The 19,266-nt window shown below is 41.1% G+C and overlaps 1 protein-coding gene and 1 long non-coding RNA gene across 2 annotated transcripts in view; one reads left to right on the forward strand and one right to left on the reverse strand.

The window, feature by feature from the left end:
* The window catches only part of HPGDS (hematopoietic prostaglandin D synthase), a 71,841-nt gene that overhangs the window by 2,195 nt on the left and 50,380 nt on the right, over positions 1 to 19,266 (forward strand). The gene's annotated exons all lie outside the window — the stretch shown is intronic.
* On the reverse strand, positions 2,448 to 17,520 carry LOC115652581. Its single transcript, XR_004000687.1, has 3 exons — positions 17,507 to 17,520; positions 9,682 to 9,685; positions 2,448 to 2,538 (listed from the first exon to the last, which is right to left on the reverse strand). It is a non-coding gene; the product is annotated as an uncharacterized LOC115652581 (long non-coding RNA).

A 19,266-nucleotide genomic window follows, 5' to 3' on the forward strand; every position in this document is an offset into this window, starting at 1 on the left:
TTAATTCCACTGATGCAAAATCTCCTTAAAAATTTGCATTCTGTGGATTTTAGATTTTTTTGTGTCTCAAAACCCAAGTCAGTACATGATAGGGTGACATGAAATGGAGCCGAGTGGTGTAATTTTTCCAGCTTGCACTGGGAGCAAAGACATCAGGAGTGTGTGGAGCAAGGTTCTTGGCTGCAGTTTGGTAGTCATATATCCCTACTGAGCAGGTAAGGTGGGGTGGGGTGGGAAGTATAGTAATTAGATGTAATACAAGCTATCCTAACTTTAAAAGTGCCCTGGAATTAAAGCATCATTAGGAAGTAATGTCATTTAATAGAAAAAATGGTTTCTATAAAGATGGACAAGATCTTCAGCTGGTATGCCTTCCGTAGAGCTATGTGATTCACTAGCTAAGGATCTGGCCTCAGGTGATTTTTTCTACACACACACACACACACACACACACACACACACACACACACACATATAAAGATCCCACATAATCGTGACTTACAATAGAATATTAATCAAAACATTCTAATTTATACAGAGCCAGTAGGTCCAGGCTCTCTAGGAACCGTACACAACCAACAGAAAATATTTGATCAAGGAGAAATGGTACCCTAAGCCCTAGAAAATGAAAAAAGCTTTTCATATTGCCACTAAAATCCATGACACTGCAGTGCCAAGGTCACACAGTAAGGCATTTTGAAATGGCTCAGTGAAAACAAATGAGCATTGGAAATACCTCTGTTACAACCCTCTGAAGTCCAAAGCACCAGCCCCTCTGACCTGAAAGGGGAAAACAAATGGCAGACAGAAGCATTTGGTAACAATTAGAATAGCTTTGGACCTCTCTATGTTTAATAATTACTAATAGTAAAGAGAAAATCAATACTTGGATATTAACAGAATATCAGAGTATTCACATGTTATACAAAAACAGTAACTATTAGGCTGTGGGTGTGCTAAAGCCACTGCCTATCATACTGACCAATACCATTTCATTGTTACCTTGCACTCTCCTGTCTGTTGTCTCTTGTCTTATCCTTAGACTATAAGCTCTTTGGGGCAGGGACTATGGGGTCCTGGTCCATGACTTGAACTCCTAGGTACCATGAATATACAAATAATAAAGAATAATAATTAGGCTTGAAGACTCTGGCCCAGATCTTCAGTTGGAGCATTGAAGTAATGGAGCTGTACTGATTTATATCAGCTGACCACCAGGCCCGGTAATTTTTGCTCACATGAATAGGGCTAAATTGACTGCCAAATATGGGGTCAGGAATCCATTTCCTAAAATGTTTTGTCAGAGATCTTGGTTTTTCTTCCTGCCTTTGAAATATTGGGCAAGGGTTATTTCCTACATGATAAACACCTTGTCCTGCCATGGGGCTGAGACATTCTTGGACCTCAGGACTGTGTGTCACCTAGATATCAGAATCTAGAAAACATACAAGGCTGTCAGAAATGCATGAAGTGCAGACTGCATGCATGCACATGGACACACACACACACAAATGTGTATCTTTACCATTCATTAAAAAACAATGTTTAAGTTTATATTGTCAGAAAAAGATCTGAGGCCTTTCTTCTCTGCCTTAACCATTTAATCCAGCCCATTGACCTCATCTTTCTCTTGTAATTTATTTTAAGCTGGTTCACTGCATTTGGCTCTTAGATACCAAGGTACTTGAGAAATGGCAAAGAGATATTTGGTTTCCTTATTCCTCTTCATCCTACACATATGTGGGCTGAAAGAGAAGATCCGCTCGTTTACCACAAGTGAAAAGATAAGCAAAAAATGACAGACTGTGTTAATGCAAATGAATAAAGGGAGAGTTGAGACAATGAGCACAAACAGATTTTGGCAAGTTTACCTGCCTTGCGAAAGCCAGCTAATTGACTCAGAGGAAGCCACGAAATTGCTTTTACGGGAATTGGGAATTATGCTCTTTACTATATAAAATATTCTCTCAAGAAGCAATTAGGCATGCATTTATGTGGAAACATACAAAATTACAAGAGGAAGAAATATTCTACAGCAATGACCAGTGCAGACAGGAATTATGAGGAGTGTTTTGTGCAATGATTCCACAGACAGCTATCTAGTGAGTTGAAAAAGTAAATAAAAAAAAACCCAATCAGACTCAGACTTTAAGAGTAGAAGGGACCATCATGATTATCTAGTCTGACCTCCTACACATTGCAGGCTACAGAACCTCACCCACCAACTCCTATAATACACCCATAACCTCTGGCTGAGTTACTGAAGTCCTCAAATCATGACATAAAGACTTCAAGTTACAGAGAATCTACCATTTGCACTAGTTTAAACCTGCAAGTGATTCATTCCCCACACTGTAGAGGAAGGCAGAAAAAAACCCAAGGATGTCCGCCAGTCTGACCTGAGGGAAAATTCCTTCCCAGTCCTAAATATGGTGATCAGTTAGACTAGGATTGGCCAACCTGAGGCTGAGAGGGAGCCAAAATTTACCAATGTACATTGCCAAAGAGCCACAGTAATACATTAGCTCATCAGCTCCCCTCCCAGCGCCTTCTACCCACTGGCAGCCCTGCCAATCAGTGCTTCCTCCTGCTTCCCCGCACCTCCCAATCAGCTGTTTTGTGGCATGCAAGAGGCTCTGGCGGAGAGAGGGAGGAGTGAGGGCAAGGCAGGCTGAGGGGAGGGGGCGGGAAGGGGAGGAATGGGGGCGGAGCCTGTGGCAAAGCCAAAGGTTGAGCAGTGAGCACCCCCGGCACACTGGAAAGTTGGCACCCGTAGCTTCAGTTCCAGAGTCAGTGCCTATAGGGGAACATCCTGTGTTTTAAATCTGTTGTCTGTGAGATCAGCTTGTATGCTGTCTCCCAGAGGTTTTTTTCTTTTATCTTTCTTTTCTTTAATTAAAAGCCTTCTTTTTAAGAACCTGATTGATTTTTCCCCGTTTTTAGATCCAAGGGAATTGGATCTGGACTCACCAGGGATTTGAGCGGGGCGGAAGGAGGGGGAAGGAGTAATTCTTCCTTGTTTTAAGATCCAAGGGATTTGGATCAGTGTTCACCAGGGACTTGGTGGAGGATTCTCTCAAGGCTACCCAGGGAGGGGAAGGTTTAGGGTGGGGAGGGGGGGAAGGAAGACAGAGTTTTCCAGATAACTCAGAAATCTGGATGGTGGCAGTGAGACCAGATCTAAGCTGGTAGTTAAGCTTAAGAGGTGTTCATGCAGGTCCCCACATCTGTACCCTAAAGTTCAGAGTGGGGGTGAAATCTATGACAGTGGGCAAGACCCTCCAACCAGACACCAATCAAAGAATTCTCTGTAGTAACTCAGAGCCCTCTCCATCTAGTGTCCCATCACCTGCTGTTGGAGATATTTGTTGTTAGCAGCCTCATCACACTATCTCCTCATCAAGCTCAGTCTTGAAGCTAGTTAGGGTTTTTGCCCCATTTCTCCCCTTAGAAGGCTATTGCAAAACTTCACTTCTCTGATGGTTAGAAACTGGTGTCTAATTTCAAGTCTAAACTTTTGATGGCCAGTTTATATCATTTGTTCTTGTCTCCATATTGGCACTTAACTTAAATAACTCCTCTTCCCACCTGGTATTTATCCCTCTGATGTATTTATACAGAGGAATCATATCTCCCCTCAGCCTTTGTTTGGTTAAACAATCAATCAATCAGTCATAGAATAACAGGGTTGGAAGGGACCTCAAGAGATCATCTAGTCCAACCCCCTGCTGAAAGCAGGGCAAATCCCCAGTTTGTTTTTTTTTAATCTCAGTTCCCTAAATGGCCCCTCAAGGACTGAACTCACAACCCTGGGTTTAACAGGCCAATGCTCAAACCACTGAGCTATCCCTCCGGCTAGGGTAAACAAAGTCTTCTCTAATAAGGTAGGTTTACTATTCCTCAGATCAGCCTAGTAGCACATCTCTGCACCTGTTTCAGTTTGAATTCATCTTTTTTAAATATGGCAGACTATAACTGCACGCAGTATTCCAGATGAGGTCTCATCAATGCCTTGTGAAACGGTACTAATGGGTTTACTGTATCCTTGCCTGATGTATCCTAGGACTGCATTAACCTTTTTCATGGACGCATCATATTGACAGCTTATAGTCATCCTGAGATCAACCAGTACATTCAGGTCTTTCTCCTCCTCTGTTGCTTTGAACCAATACATCCCCAGTTTATAGCAAAGTCTTGTTAGTCCCTACGTGCACAACCTTGCACTTTTTACTATTAAATTTGATCCCATTTCTATTACTTCTGTTTTCAAGGTCAACCAGATCTTCTTGTATGATATTCCAGTCTTTCTCCATATGGGCAACACCTCCCAATTTTGTGTCATCCACAAATTTTATTAGCACGCTTTCATTTTTTGTGCCAAGGTCATTAATAAAAATGTTAAATACGACTGGTACCAAGACCAACCCCTGAGGAACTCCACTAGTAACCTCTTTCCAGCCTGACAGTTCACCTTTCAGTATGACCTGTTGTAGTCTTCCCTTTAAGCAGTTCCTTATCCACCTTTCAATTCTCATATTGATTTCCATCTTCTCCAATTTAACTAATAATTTCCCATGTGGAACTCTATCAAATGTCTTACTGAAATCCAGGTAGATTAGAACTACTACATGTCCTTGGTCTAAAAAATCAGTTATATTCTCAAAGAAGGAGATCAGGCTGGTCTGGCACAATCTACCTGTTGTAAAACCATACTGTAGATCACCTAAATTACTGTTTACCTCTATGTCCTTAATTACTCTCTCTCTCAAACTTTGTTTTAAGACTTTGCATACAATTAAGGTCAAACTAACAGGCCTGTAGTTTCCCAGATCACTTCCCCCCACCCCCTTCTTAATAAGAACTATAATAGCAATTCTCCAGTCAGATGGTATGACCCCCTGCCCCCAAAGTTTAAAGATAAATTAAAAATCCTTGCTATTGGTCTTGCAATTTTGTGTGCCAGTTCCTTTAATAAAAAGAACAGGAGTACTTGTGGCATCTTAGAGACTAACAAATTTATTTGAGCATAAGCTTTCATGGGCTCAAATATATTAGTCTCTAAGGTGCCACAAGTACTCCTGTTCTTTTTCCAGATACAGACTAACACAGCTACTACTCTGAAACCAGTTCCTTTTATATTCGTGGATGGAGATTATCTGGGCCTCCTGATTTCATCCCATGAAGCTGTTTGAGTTTGATTTCCACCTCAGATGTGTTATTATCCTAGCACCTAAGAACCCTAGTCAAGGACCAAGACCTCCTGTGCTTAGCACTATACCAGCACTGATGGTCCCTGCCCAAAAGAGTTTACAATTTAAACATAAGACAAAAGACAACTGATGGATAGGCAGGCAGACTGATGGGGAAGTACAGTGAGACAATATTGGTCAGCAATAAGAATTTAATCAATTGAGAAATTGCCTTAGTCATTTCCTTCTCCATGCTTTCTATGACATCTCTTGTTGTCTTATTTTGATAGTGTGAATCTTGAATATAGATGTAGCTTATTTATTTATTTAGTGCTCTTGGCCTAACAGAGTATCTGGGGTGCTGCACAAAAGAATTTAAAACAAAATTTTCACTGGGGCCAGCCAATGGCCAGCCAACAAAATTGTACAAATCCAGATGGAAGGATTGTGGTCAAAAGAAAACCAAAACTTTCACAGACATTCCAGCCCAAAATGAAAAGCTTTGCACTGAACCTGAGCTGTAAAGGAAAAAAATGAAGCTTCAAAGAGATCCCAACACAACATGATGGTCCAAGACTTTGATAGCAGTACATAGCATCAGCCAACCCCCACCCCTCCTCACCAGGTTTCAGAGTCTGGGCTACACCCCAAGCCTAAAACATCTACACTGCTATTTTTAGCCCCACATCATGGGCTCTGAGACTTCCTGTGGCAGAGTGCTGTCCCCCCCCCTTGTATATAGCTCCTATATACCCCTCTTCATTCACAGATCTCAAAGCACTTCACACAGGAGGTCAGTAGCACACTCTTCATTTTACAGCTGGGGAAACTGAGGCACAGAGTTGATGCAACTTGCCCAAGATCACCCAGCAGGCCTGTGGCAGAACTGAGAATAGCACCCAGTTCTCCTGAGTCCCCATCCAGTGCTCTGCTAGGCCACCTGGTCTGAATTATTTTTACATCGTTTTCTGTCTGTGTACAGTACTAAATTTGAATGGTTAGGGTTGATTTTTTTTAAATGCACATGATGGTGTATGTGAAATGGAAAGCTACATTTGTTGTCTGGGGCTTCTTTAAGGTTTTCCAAGTTTTCTGCTGCATCAGCTGCAAAATTGCACAAATCGCCACTAGGTCTGTGTCTCCAAATCACTGCTCACATTGTCATGGCTCTGAAATTTTCTGTGAAGGGATGTCAGATATAATCTATCAGTTTAGTGTTATATAAAATCATATGCAGATATACAAGATAGAGACTTGTGCAAGCTTGAAGCAGCTGTTTCTCCACAATAGTTTATATGTTCTTCTCATCTGGAGTAGAATAGAAATGCAATTAATCTTGAGTCTGCTCCAGACTTTATGAGACATTTACTAGTCGGAATTATACTTTGATGTAAGCCCATGTCTTCTTGCTCTATTGTATAAAGAGCTCTGTGGAGAAGGCTGGATATGTATCAAAATGTGATTATGGGTTTTAAGATGGGCAATAACTCCCATCTGCTGGGAAAACAGCTACAAATTCATCCATCACTTGTACTAGAGAGACAATGAGCAATGTTGCCGTAGTCTAAAAGCTGCCTATCCCATTCAGCTATTGTTCTATTCAAGTAAAATCCTTGAGTATCATTTGATGTCAATGAGGTTGTACATGTATTGCTGAGGACATAATCTGGCTTGCAGTATGTTTACTATTGGTGGTGATGAAAATCACAATGAAGATTTTGGAGGAATTTTTCTTTTGGGTCAACCTTTTCTAGTTTTTCCTCAAAAAACAAAAAAAGATTATTTTTTGGTAAAAAAAATCAGTTCTTAAGTGTTTTAGTTTTCACAAGCTGAATATTTTCATGGAGAATAAAAAAAATTAACCAAAGGTTTTTTTCAAATCATTTTTTTTCTGTTTTATTTAAGTAAACTCTAACATTCTGTGTTTGTGGAGCAGGTTTTCATAGAATCATAGAATATCCGGGTTGGAAAGGACCTCAGGAGGTCATCTAGTCCAACCCCCTGCTCAAAACAGGACCTATCCCCAGACAGGTTTTTGCCCCAGATCCCTAAATGGCCCACTCAAGGACTGAACTCACAAGGTCTTTGAGGGAGATTCTCCACTCTGTTAGCTTTGCCCCTGGAGTGCTTGCTCCTGCTCTGCTATCTTTAAGGGAGCAGAGGGGTCTGACTTGTGCCTGCTCTGCTCTCCTCTCTTAATTAATTAGCATTTTTGATGTGGAGTTGCTAGATCCTGCTTCCCCTCCCCCAATCCCCTGCCAGCTGCAAAGTAATGATGCTGAACCATTCTTCCCACAGCTTCTACATAATTCTGATCACTCCCTGCTGTTACTATTAGGGGGCCCTAGGTGGTTCCCTATCAGATATCAAAGCCATAAATAGGGGAGTCTTATTCCTGGTTTGGAAGGGGGAATCCCTCTGGCTTTCTCACCCAAAAAACACACCATGCTGGGCAGTTACTAACTCTCTAACCCTTACATTTTTCAGGGAAAAAATGGAAGTCAGCCATCCTTTAACAATATTACTTATACTTGAATAATGCAGACAGCAGCTTGTATCAAGTGCTATATTATCTACTAAGACATTCCTTTTATAGGGTAAAGTCACCGAACTAAATTCAGCCCAGGCAGGCTTCTTTGCAGTTGCAAAGTCACGACAGACTCAGCCCCGGTCACATGGTTGCTTGTACAATCACAGATTATTTACAGTCACAGCGAGATTGTCCTTTCCCCACTTAACTCAGTACACCGACCCTCATACTCCAGATTCTCACAACAGATGCAGCTCTGTAAGAAGTACATTGTATGTCACTTCTAAGCTTAAATACAGTCTTCGGTAAGCCTCATTCCCTAATCAGGAAAAACAGCAGACTGGCTGCCTCCCTGCAGAGAGATGTTTCAGTCATCATGAGAGAGTGAGAACTTGAACAAAACATCTCTGCTTGTTGTTTACAATAATAATTCAGGCAGGTCTTCTCCTAAATCTCCAGAATCTGCATGTTTCTTATTTCACAAAAAATAAAGAGCAAAACCTGATTAACTGAGAGGGAAGTGATTTCTAAAACTGACGGGGAGGAGGTGGTTGTTTTAACCTCTCAGCTCCTTCAATTATATGGCTGAGAAACTTCTAAATCTAAAGGAGACCTCCAGTAAAAACCAGCAAAACAAGACTAGATATTCCTAATATTTCTAAGGTAAAATCAAGCAAGAACACCCTCCCCTCTCCCAGGTGGCTGGAAAAAAACCTTTCCGTTCCCCTTTATATCACAAAGCAGCAAAAAAGAGCACCAGCCCAATGCTTTGCCTTTTCAAGGTAGATTTAATATAATTGGCTAAGCAGACTTTCCCTTAGCATCTTACAAATTCTGTCTGCAAAGATTGACAAAAACATTGTGGTTCCCCCCCCCCCGCATGCAAGCCTCCCTTCTCTCCCCCTTCTTACACTGAATTGGGAACCTAAAACCAGCTCCCATTTCACTTTCCTAGCATAACCATTAGCAATTTGGGGCACAGTGACTGGACGGGGAAGGGAAGTAAGAGTTTCCCTTTGAAACCACATTGCTAGCATTACATAGTGCTGCTACGTGATGTTTCAAGCTGATAGACTATCGGACATCCCTTAACATGATGACCCTTCTGAGTCACTTGGACAGCATGGTATAGAGCATCATATAAGTAGATAGAGGAATAGATATAGTATTAGCTGTCTGTAAGTTACCTATGTTGTCTCCTTCTGTTGTAACCCACCTGCTGCCAGACATGAACTGATTACAGTAACTGATAGCAGGAGTAATGGAACAGTTTTTAAAACCTATTTCACAGAGCCTGCTTCTGAAGTGGTAGAAATTTTTGAAAAATCAGCATCAAGGCTGTTTTGATGGGAAGAATCCCAAGATCCCAAGAGGGAAAAAAATCTTGATGAATCAGTGAACCTTCAGACACCAACTGTACAAAGCCTATCACACGAACAAGGCAACATCCCCAATGCAAACTTTGTAAGAATATTAGTTCTTGGCTAGAAGGAAAATTTGCAGAACTCCAGACTTGAAAAGTCAGCATGACACAAACAGCTTCTTTAAACAACTGAAGCAGGAAGTGTTCCACTCACTTGGCAGTTGATTGAAAAGAATACTTTGATGGTGTTCTAAAACTACTGCCAATTGTCCTTCTGAAGTAAATGGACAACATACCACTAGTATAAACAATTCAGGCATTAGTGGCTCCATTAGCCTAATTGTAAACAAAGTCACTAAACATCACTCCCCAGGATTTAGAAGTGCATCTTCTTACCTCTCTCATTATGAATGATGTACATTCTTCAGCAGTTATTGGCTTCCCTCTTATACCACAACAAACAATATCAAAGATGCAGTCAGACCCTGAGATATAAACAAAAAGTCACAGATCGGCACATGGAAAGTAAAAGGTGGCCTTCTGGTATGTCAACTACTGATAAACCTCTGTCAGCATATACGAATCCATCAAATATGTACCATCCTAAAGGGTTGTCTTCACTTGTATGTCGGAGTTACTTATTTGCCACTTAAATTCAAGATACTTAACATGTTTGCAAAGACTTGTGCAGACACTCCCCACATGTGTTCTGGGATACACACAGGTATAGAGCAAAATGTTTGAAATAAAGTATATACGGGCAATAAGAGCGTACAGTTAACATCATTTTCTGTAAAACCCAGGATCAACAGCTTTCCTTGCTGCTATTGCTCATTCTGATGAACAATGTAAAGGAACTCTACTGTATGTGGTTTTCAGATAGCAGTAGTGAATTATGCTCTGTTACTATAATTGCCACTGTTCAGGGGCAGATGTGCCTTTGATCCCCTCTCTCCTTCTCATCCTTGGCTCCCCTTTCCAGTGACAGGCCCAATGCTGGCACTTCTCTCAGAGTAGAATCCCATGATTCATCCCACTTTTAGATTGGGTCTCAGTGCTACAGCCCCCCTGTTTAACCAATCAGGATCCCTCAGCAGATCGAATTGGGTTTGGATTCCCTTTGGAACCTATAATCAGTAGATAAATGCAGGGACTTGGAACAGCATCTTCAAAACACAATATAATATATTTATCCATAGGAACAAAGCAATCAGAGAGAAAGGTTAAAACAGCACAAGGGCAACATGCATGTCAGTCTTACCTAACCACTTAGGCACACCAACACCTAGGAAAGGAGTATATTTTGCTTCCCACCAGACTTAATCTTCCTCTCATCTTCAGGGCTGAAGCTTTTAATCCCTCCAAAGCTGTTTCATTTCCCTCTCTTGGCTTCTGTCCTTTGGGTTACCAGCCATCTTGGGGATCAGAGCATGGTAGGGGCTAAGCCCTCCAAGGAGAACTCTGGCAAAAAGCAGCGTGGAATCACTGACTTGGACAGGATGGAGTCGCCATAAATTTACTAAGTCAAGAATGCTAGCTTCAGTATTTCAGCCACGGTCTTCAGATCATGAAAAATATGGAGGTGATCCTCAGCAGCCTCACACACTGCATCTTGTCACTAGAATTAAAAGTGAGAATAGTCAGTGCAGTACCAACAACTGGGTTATTTGGAGCCACTGACTTTGGTTCCTGCATATGTGCAAAACCACCTGAGACTGACTTAACCCTAGTTTTCCTTTAGCAATTAATACCATAACCATCCAATCGAAGTATATAATCTTCATCAAACTAATACAGATAGCTCCCATGTTCTTCACTATAATAAATGAAAGATTTTCCCAACCTGCTCCTCTCCTACTCCTGTGGTGAACATGAAACTGTAACTAAAAGCTCCCAGTGATGCCATGTTTCACCTTCCTGGGAAAGTTTATAACAAAGGATGCTGCTTATTGATACTGAAATCACCCTCCAATAGAACAAGCCAATTGTCATCCACAGAAAGTTCAATAAATGTGTCTAGAAAGATCATGGATTTAAAGACATCAAGTTAAATGTTCATCAGACTAACCACCTTGGTTGACAGGTTTCAGAGTGGTAGCTGTGTTAGTCTGTATCTGCAAAAACAATGAGGAGTCCTTGTGGCACCTTAGAGCTTTCGAAAACATATGCCCAAATAAATTTGTTAGTCTCTAAGGTGCCACAAGGACTCTTCGTTGTTTTCACCTTGGTTGAGATTTTCAACATGATTAGTGATTTTGGGTTCCCAATCTGTGACACCTTAAAGTGCTGAGCACTATCTGAAAATCAGGCACCTTTAATGTATCTGAATTTGGAGACCCAAAAATTGAGGTACCCCAAAATCATTAGTTGCTTGGTTCTAGTTTAAATATATTAAAAGGCTCCTACACAACCTCGTCATTGTTCAGCTATTATGAGCACAAGAAAAGGAGACACATTCTTCTTAAAACGTTCTCTATAGTCCAAGCCACTTCATAGCACAGCCTGCTTAATAGTACCGCTAAAAGCCCATAAATAGTAATACCCCATGAACAACCCCAGACCCTTCAATCCCTCCCGTAACAGTCAGAGGGCTTTTCTACAGCTAGTTTGACATGCTGAAATAGATGCATTGGCAGTCGATTAAGCGGGTCTAGTGAAGACCCACTAAATCAACCACCGATCGCTCTCTTGTTAACTACTGTACTCCACCTGAACAAGAAGCGCAAGGGAGTTGACGGGAGAGCACCTCCAGTCGACCTTGTAAGTAGATGTAAGTAGGTTGACTTAAGCTACGTTATTCATGTGGCTGAAGTTGTGTAACTTAGATCGATCTCCCCCTGTAGTGTAGACAAGGCCTAAGAAAAATAGGTGAACCTTGCAGCATTCCCTGAAAGTTAATCTGTCTGGGCTCCATGAAATAAAGGGGGTGGAAGTGAGCTCCAGATTAAAGGACTCTTTCTGGAAAATGCTTTTACAGTGCCCTTTCCCCCCCTAACAGTTTTAAACCATGGGACTATCAGCACAAGTGCCTCCTCCGATTATAACTACCAGCTAGCCGCGGAGGCTGCCAGATAACCAAAGCTCAAATCATTTGAAGCTTTGTAGTTCAAAACCAACCAACCTTAAATTTCTGTCTAAGTTTTTATGTTGCCCCATCACCACTGAATCTGAGCCCTTTCCAAGTATTTTAAATAAAACCGAAATCCAGTAACAGCCTCTTTCTTCCCTTTGTGTAAGGAATCAATGGCTAGCTTGATGAGAGAGGCGGAGAGGAGAAACAATGTTTCATTTTTTTCCCAAGTGAGAGAGTGTTATTTAGATGAGGCAGGAAAAAAGGAAACAAATAAATGGTGGAAAATGCAGCCTGGGACAGAAAGAAAGTTCTCACAAACCTATGCCATTGCTTTGAAGGAGGACACTACTTCTCCGTGGCACACCATCAGCCAAACCATGCTCCATAGAACTTTTCCCGACTGTAAATTGCTTCATAAACCCAGTCTCACTTCCACTCAACTCCAGAACCTAGCATCGCTCACTGTAAGGAACTAGCTTATTTCACTGACAATAGCAACAGCATCTGAAAATGCCTCATGAGTTGGGGGTGGGGACACGCCCTGGTCAATAACAGTAGTCTGCTAGCAGTTGTGGTGCTTCACTAAATCTTCAGCTCTTTGGCCTCCTCGTTGGACAGAGTTTCCTACAAGTACATTATGAAATCTAGCAGGGTCCAGGAGCTTCAGTGAACTATGATGGTGGTAGATTCCTCTTGCTTGACAAAGGTAAGAGGTTCAGATTTTCACCAGGAGGAGAAAATAGTCTTACCAAAAGGCAGATTAATTTGTTTTTAATATATGAGTATCCAGGCCAAGAAATTACTGTCAGAAACTAAAAGTGCAATTAAAGGATACTTTTTCAGGACATGGTACTTCATCTGTGGAGAGAAATAAACTAATAGCTGAACTGAGCTATGTTCTCTTTTCTCCACAACCTAGGGAAGAGCTCATGGATGGTCATCACCTTGAATCTAATTTTATTTTCTTAAAAAGAAACTTACCGTGTCATCTGCATTCAGGTTACTGTATCTATGACTGGCCTGAGGAAAATATTTACTTGTACAATGAAGTTAAGGCTGAATTTTCAAAATTAGGGGTGAAATCTTGGCCTCTAATGAAGTCCACAGGAGTTTTGCCATTGACTTCAGCAGGGCCAGGATTTCACCCTGTGCGTAAAGGGCCCCCACCTGTATGCACTGAAGTCAGAGGCAACATGCAGTGGATACAGGATCAAGTCTGTAAACTGAACCAGCAAAAATACACAAATATCCAAAAAGAGGTAGCTTGAGGATATAAAATGAAAGCTGTACATTTGGGAATTACTTCACAGCAGAGCAGGGACATGAATTGCCTTCAAGATAGACACATATACCGCATGTGTCTAAATTCATTGTGCTTCTAGAAACAGACTCACATCACAAATCTGCTCCTGTACCCAGTGGTTTCATGCTTTTATAGTTTGAAGTGAGTCACAACATTTACTGTGTACTGGAATTCTGTGAAATTCAGCCCCTTCGGTTTTTCAAGGATTCATGCTGACTCATTCCTGGCTTTTGGTCTGTGCAGATTCCTATCAGTCCAGTTTAGCTTTTGAGTTTGAGGTTTGAACAACTCCAGGAGCTCAGCTGCAAGTTGACAGGATTTGCCTCATTTTAGTTTGAAAATTGGTCCAGGCTTGCTGAAAGTTCATAAACGTAATGTAAGTTTGGGTTTGCAACATACTCTGAAGGGTGCACATTTTCTGCATTACTTTACTATTTACATGCACTTTTTAAACTCTGCTTGATAGTGGTTTTATAAAGCTCCCGATAGGCTGACTGTAGTCATGAAACACACTTACCCATTGTTTAAAAGTATATTTAAATTAGTTTGACCAATTTGAAGTTATTGCAGAGGAATGTAAAACATACAGAAACCACCAATTTAAAATGTGCTTTTGGAGGGATTGGAATTCTTAAATAATAGAACAAACCAATTGTCATCCACAGAAAGTTCAATAAATGTGTCTGGAAAGATCATGGACTTAAAGACATCAAGTTAAAGGTTTATCAGACTAACCACCTTGGTTGAGATTTTCAACATGATAAGTGATTTTGCGTGCCCAATTTGTGACACCTTAAAGTGCTGAGCACTATCTGAAAATCAGATTTTGTTGTTGTTTTCTCAACTTCTTCCAATTTGTCAATATCTTTCTGGAAATGAGACTCATCGAATTGAATACATATTCAAGGAACCTGAGCTATGCTGGAGAAGTGCTATTAAGTCAGCTCTGCTTTTGTAAAAAAGCCTCACGGAATCTTTACTGATCACGGATATTCAGGAGCGTAGGCCTGTGTGTCAAAAACGAAACCACCAGTGGCCCAGCGTCCTGCATACTATGATTAGTGGAAGTCAGGCTTTTCTGGTTTTCACCAAAAATCAATAGCATTCTGGTCTTTGTTGCCTCAAACATATCCCAAAATTTTGTAGTGTTTCTTTTTCAAAAGTTATTGCACCATTGACAGACAGAAATATCATCAAGTTCAATGTAAAGCCTCACTTTCCTTGGCCAACAATGACCTGACATCCTGTATTTCAGTTGTCATTTCTGGAGCTGTGTCTGCAAATTGTGCACACAACAGCGTAGGTGGAATAATAAACATGCGTCTTTTAATACAATTTCCTTTGCCTTTGTTTCTCCCCCAGTTTGAACTTTAGCATCCAAAAGTGGGGACCTGCATGGACACTTCTAAGCTTAATTCCTATCTTAGACCTGATAGCGCCGTCACCAACCAAAATATAGTGTTTGGCACACTTTCTGTTCTCTCAAAACCTTCCCTGGGGAACTCAAGACCCAAACCCCTTGGGTCTTAAAACAAGGAGAAATAAACCATCCCCCTCCTTTCCCCCTCCCACACTTTCCCCTCCCTGGGCTACCCTGAGAGACTACACTGATCCAAACTCCTTGGATCTTAAAACAGAGAGGAATTAACCTTCCCCTCCTCCTTTCCCCCCCACCAATCCCTGGTGAGTTCAGACCCAATCCCCTTGGATCTTAAACAAGAAAAAAAATATCAATCAGGTTCTTAAAAAAGAAAGCTTTAATTAAAGAAAGAAAAAAAAAATAAAAATCTCTGTAAAATTAGGATGGAAAATGTTTACAGGGTAGTCAGATTCATATAGCCTAGAGGGACTCCCTCCCCCCTCGCTTGATATTGCAAGTTACAGCAAACACAGGTAAAACTCCAGCAAAATACACATTTGCAAGTTAAGAAAACAAACATAAGACTAATTAGCCTTTTCTATCTAGTACTTACTATTTTGAACATGACAGACTGTTCAGAAAGGTTGGAGAAACCTGGGTTGCACGTCTGGTCCCTCTTAGCCCCAAGAGCGAACAACGAATAAAACAAACAGCACAAACAAAGACTTCCCTCCACCAAGATTTGAAAGTATCTTGTCCCTTGATTGGTCTTCTGGTCAGGTGTCAGCCAGGTTTACTGTGCTTCTTAACCCTTTACAGGTAAAAGAGACATTAACCCTTAATTATCTGTTTATGACACATTTAGTGCCTCATTTTTCATAAGGTTAAAAAAAGGCTCAACTTTCCTAACTTTGGAAACAATGACAGCAGTAACTTTGTTTTGAAGCTATAGCAGACCTTTCATCCTTTAAGCTCCAGATGTCTGTCTGCAACTGCTTCAACTCCAGGCCATGGTCTTTGAAATCTTAAATTATCAATAATGCTTTCTCTGTCCCTGCTGCATGCTGCAGGGGAATAGATATCTTTCATGGTAAATTTAGCAAGCTCCCATGTGCTTATCTGCCAGGAAAATTATTGTTTTTTTTGACTGCTCTCTTGCTGTGATAAAAAGTAGATCTCTGTATCTCTGAGGATGGAAAACATACTTTACATGTTTCAGAAATAATGAAGTACAAATCAGTCTTTATGTCCTAAACAGAGACCCCCTTCTTTCAAGTATAAAGCCAGTCTTTCATCTGCTCCCAAGAGCATATGTTTTGAATTGTGATGGCTAAATGGCTGCCATCTTGCACAAATCTAAGTATCACAGGTTTACTTAGAGTTAACTCATTCCATGAAAACGTTCCCCTTCTACTGTAGTATTGAGAGATTCAGTTACGTGATTTATTACAAAGACTAGGGCTGTACTGTTAATCACTTCGATATAAATGGATGCATAATTAATATGTATGTATATATGCCAGACCACCACCCTCCATCAATTAAAAAAGGACTTTTAAAAGTGATCTATATATTTAAATAATGTGCCCATCTCTATAGTATATAGGCAGCGTATCAATCTATCAGACACACCTTTTTAAGTGGATATTTTCTTTAGTTGCCAGTCTCCTGTCCTAAAGAAACATAGTTGTATTTCCTTACCAAACTTTTTACCAAACCCATGCAAATTTAGCAATTAGGCTTATTTATTTCTTTTATTCTGGACCAGGAATATGATTTCCTCTTTCTACACAATCATTCAGTAATTATCTTTAAGCACCAGTAAAGAGATCCTAATGGAATTGGATGACTAATCTTTGTTCCAATTTATCTTATTCCTTTTATTCAAAGCAATGTATTTATTCATAACCTCTTATATTTACTGGAACTTAGCACCTATTTGTGTAAACTGTATTAGAAGCCTCATCGGTTTAGTAATGTTTTTGAAGGACACACATTAAAACAAAATAGTTTAGCAAAACTTACAACACATATAGAGCACCAACACCTACCTCCTCCTTTCCAAAACAGTTAACATATATCCAAAGCCAGCCTGCATACTATTTTATAGATAAACCACATTAAGCACACATTCAAACTAGATTTATGTTATTTGATAGATATGTCACCCCCACACAAACACTAAGGCTTGCTCTTCAGCATTATTTTATATAGCACGCAGTGTCTAACTTAAAGGAACTCTAACAGTGTAAAATTAGTTAATACATTTGTGTGATGGGACGAGACTCACCACTACGGCGCCTTCTGCTGTTGTCCTGGGAATTAGCTCTTTCACAGTCTCTGCAGGCCCCTGCCTTGCCTTGCCAGGGCCCCATGTCCCTCCCAGATCCTGGTGCCCCTTTCCACTGGGGTTCTGCCCCTTGCAGTACCCCCAAAGTCTCGGTGGGTCTCCCCTCCCCAGGGAACCCCCATCCCCCTATCCTCACTTTGCCTCAGTCTTGGCTACTGCCAGTCTCCATCTAGCCCCCATTCACTGGGGCAGACTCCAGTCTGATTGCCACTCATCACTGGCAAGGAGGGTTTGGGCCTGCTGCCTCTGCCTACCCGTGGGCTGCCCTCTGCAACTCTGGTACCTTTTGGCCCTGCACTAGGCCAGCAGCCTGGGGGGTTTCCAGGCTGGAGCTCCACAGCTCCTCTTGCCTTCCCGCAGCCCTGCTCCACCTTAGGTACCCAAGTACACTCCCCAGCAGCCAGGCCCTTCTCTCTCTAAAGGCAGAGAGAGAGAGTGTCTCTGCTCCTGGCCCACTGCCCTCTGATAAGGGCCAGCTAGGCCCTGACTGGGGCATCGCCCTAGCTGTGCCTGCTTCCCCTAATCAGCCTAGGCTTTTCTTTCCTGCCACAGCCCTCTCCTGGGCTGTCTTAAGCCCCTCAGGCAGGAGCTGGGTGACCACCCCACTACAGTTTGTATATGAGACAAAAGGCAAGCTTAGCTGAAACTTTCTACGTCAGTCAGAGTTGATAACACTTTTTTACTTCTCTGTCCACAAGCTGTGCCCTTTCCATTGAGGTAAAGCTGTAACTCTTTCAGAATTTAAGGCACAGAATGGAGGTTAAATTTATTAAACTTGGATTTAATAAAATAAAACCAGCAGTGGCATATTAGGGAAACCTATATTCTAGTATTTAAGGTACCATAGATACAAATCATGAACTCAGACATAAGCATCTACACACAAACACACACCACCACAAGACTTAAAGGTAGCCTGAAAAAAACAGGGCACAGGGATAAAAAATAATCTGATGTGGATTTTAAGGAAAAACTTTGACACCAGTTTGAAATGTTTATTTAATGCAACAGTTGTGTATCTGCTCTTTGTTAGTTATCACGCTTTTGCATGGGTAAATGCATGTCATACAGCATCATCAAGCATTCTGTTCCCTCCCATCTCCCCTTCTTCCTTTGTTTTTCCAATTTTCTAATCACTTTTTCACAAGGGGTCAGAAAACAAACACCTCCCACAAAGGCATCAGGAGCATAGGGCATACACACCAGGGCAAAACTGCAAGAGTGGTCATTTCTGACTGGGATGAAACACTAACATCACTAAAATCCTTGTGTGTATGTGCTCAGGGATATTTTATAGAAGAAACTCAAAAGCAACCACAAACTTCTCTTTGTTAACACCCTAAGCCATATCTGGACCCTAAAATAGCAGCGACTAAGCAGAAAACCTAAAACGAACAAGGAGAATCACAGCCAGTGGCAGTCCATGCAGCCACACTGGTGCAAAATCTCCATGCCTAGACATTTTTGGACTGATAAAAAAGCCCTGTGAGATCATCAAAAAGCAACATCTTTACATTCATAGCTGCAAAACAGAGACTTCCCCCCCATCTAATTTATCATCGCCATGAAGCATCACCAGAAAATGAATTTCCCTGAGCTTATATAAAACTATACATTGTACACGCCTTAAAAATGTAAACTTTAGCTCACCCTTGTCCCACCTCACCTCTCCCAGACACTTGCCTTTTGTATTTATTAATGAGGAAGAAGTGAAATAAACATTTACAACACAATATTTAAAAGTGATACTATCCCAACCTTTTAAAACTACCATTGGCTTGTTCTTAAAGTTTTGCCTATGAATTGCTCAGCCTGCAAACACCCCCAAAGAAACACGCTTTGCTAAATGCAGTTCACAAAAATAGAACATAACTGCATTGTGGGCTCATCATTTCTAAGTTGTGAAGTGCTTCAGATTCCAGAGAACAATATACAACTCCCTCATTTACAGATGGGTTTTACAATAAAATAAAATTGTAGAAGACAAGCCATAGTTTTGTAACTGCACGAAAGAGAGAAAGGCTGTAGACTGACATGCCCTTGTCCTCTTCTCTTTCTGACTCTTTTAGTTGAACTCAAACAGTCGTCATCTTAGCTT

The sequence above is a fragment of the Gopherus evgoodei genome, chromosome 5 (genome assembly GCF_007399415.2).
Source record: "Gopherus evgoodei ecotype Sinaloan lineage chromosome 5, rGopEvg1_v1.p, whole genome shotgun sequence".
Taxonomy (NCBI): Eukaryota; Metazoa; Chordata; order Testudines; family Testudinidae; genus Gopherus; species Gopherus evgoodei.